General features: G+C 38.0%; 1 long non-coding RNA gene across 1 annotated transcript; it reads left to right on the plus strand.

The window, feature by feature from the left end:
* The first annotated feature begins 1,569 nt into the window (after nucleotides 1-1,569).
* LOC147481773 (uncharacterized) lies at nucleotides 1,570-2,065 on the plus strand. Its single transcript, XR_015206348.1, has 3 exons — nucleotides 1,570-1,627; nucleotides 1,713-1,791; nucleotides 2,022-2,065. It is a non-coding gene; the product is annotated as an uncharacterized LOC147481773 (long non-coding RNA).
* The last annotated feature ends 227 nt before the right edge of the window (nucleotides 2,066-2,292 follow it).

The following is a 2,292-nucleotide window of genomic DNA, read 5'->3' on the forward strand; positions in this document are numbered from 1 at the left end:
ACAGAATCTTGCAGTCCTCTTCTTCTATTTTCTTATTATTGCAGCAATGTGTAGAAAACCGTTCATTATTGTTACTTTGAATGGTTTGACTGTGGTCCCGATCACTTGTCATTTTGTTCCTTCTCATCTCTTTTCTTTCTCGGGTTGGTGGTCCTTGTGCTTACTTGTTGTGCACATGGCTCTATTATATGGTTTGTTTGTCCCTCGATTGGGAATACTAACTTCCAAGTGAAGCCCTGCCCTATTTTGGTTTGAAGGTGCAAAACACGATGGATGTTAGCCGAAATGTTCTCGTTGACATGAGCCAAGGACAAGGTTAGATCACGAGGAACTTGGGGACCATGGGGGTTGGTGCAGGTTATTGCATCGGCCGCTGCAGTTGCATCATCCGATCGCCTTGTTGTTGTTCTTTGTTGAAGGCGATTCCGATTTGGATTTAAGCGCCATGGAAGTTGAGACATTAGTGTGATATTAGTTGTGCGTGGTCGCGTGATTGTTTTAACAATGGTGGTGTGTATGGAGGTGACCGGAGGAACCCGAAGAAATTATCGGGCCTTACAAAGATGATCCCGCCCTTACTTCTTTTGTACCGGTGCAACATATCATCTTGTAATGGAAGCTTTTGGAGGCAAAGGTTATCTTGTTGGAACTCGAATAGCTCAAGTCTGCAGACTTGCGAATCATTTTTTGCGACGGAAACCAAATTGTAATAAATGTCACCATTGATCCTTATCTTTGGTGCGAGAAAGTGGGAGAATGCAACACAAGAACCTGAGACAATATTTCGATGCCGATGGGAGGTGGAATCGAACATATTATGCTATGAATATCCTAGCTTTTTACCTTGTGTCCTTTTGATTGAATACTTGAACGTTATTGTAGGCAATAGTTGTAATAAGGTCATATGCCAGTGAATGTTGTCTTTATAGGTTCAGCTTTTATTTGTAAATATGAGCGGATTCATAGTTATCTACTTATCCTAAAAAAAAAACTTCCAAGTGAAGGCACTTCTATTGCAACAAGGACCTTCACTGTAGGTTCAACACTCTTAGTAATAATATTAAACTTGATTTTAACTTGTGTCCTTTATGTCGAAATCAGTAGCTAATGAGTTGTATATATTTTTATTTCCATCCGAAGGTGAAATATGGAGTAAGGGGAGACACTTTGGACACGCTTGCAAATTTGTTGGAATGATAGATTGTACATTATTAGGAGTTCAACATCTATATAAAAAGGCTATATATTCTAGGACAAAGGTTACGATTGCGGTAATGGAAGAATTTGATTACTCGTGCTCTTTTTCCTTGGTCGATGTTATACCTCCGTTTTTGTCCTTTTTGAGTCACCGTGATTATGGTCCACTTCCACAAGGTGCTCTCCTTCTTGTTGTTAGTGCGCTTTTGAACCCTGAAGGAATCTTAAGGTTTGTTATGGTTTTCTTGCATTTTCAGGATTAATTTCATTTTCATGCCAACACAGGTTTACATAAAAGTAAATGTGATGAATCCTTCTCACTATGTTGTATGTGTAGTAAATTTGATTTACCATGTTGTGCAGCTCAGTGATGGCAGTTGTTACTTGCATGATTTGATTACATTATGGCCATGTTATTGTACATTTCAAGGTAATTCATCTTAGTGCAACTAAATATTTCTTCATTGACAAAGAATTGTAGTTTGATGTCTTATCTAAATCTGAACTGCATGCAGGAACACAAAGACAAAATATTGCACTAGATAATCCCCGCCTCCTGTCTTGTAGTCATGGGATTTATTTTAGACTTTTCTGGTAAGCTCATTTTGTTTTCATTTCTATTTTATTTGAATTTTCTGAGGTCAGTGTCAACTAATGCCTATCCACCGTAAACTATTATACTGGTTCCAAAAAGAATCTTCAAATCGAATGGAGGTTGTGGACTGGTGGAGAAGTCGCATGCGATAAATAAAACCGAATTTGTTGATCCGACAAGAACAACTATAAATCTAGTCTTCAACTAACCAATCTGCTTAATGTGATAGGAATGCATGTGAACAAGGCCCTTTACAATTCAAGTTACACGTGTCACGGCCGGTGCGTTTTGGAATGGAATTTTCTTTCTTGGAATTTATGTCTTTGGTTAGATATTTGAATTCCACGTTGCAAACTTATGTGTCTTAGTTATACATTGCATAAATCCTGTTTGGCATTTTGTTTCATAGTTTGATATACTTACAGGGCGCATACAATAACTAGTTGGCGGTTGTATCATTATATTGAAACCGTAACACTCTAGAGCTAAAATCTTGTTTT

This window comes from Coptis chinensis, chromosome 8, assembly GCF_015680905.1.
Source record: "Coptis chinensis isolate HL-2020 chromosome 8, ASM1568090v1, whole genome shotgun sequence".
Taxonomy (NCBI): domain Eukaryota; kingdom Viridiplantae; phylum Streptophyta; class Magnoliopsida; order Ranunculales; family Ranunculaceae; genus Coptis; species Coptis chinensis.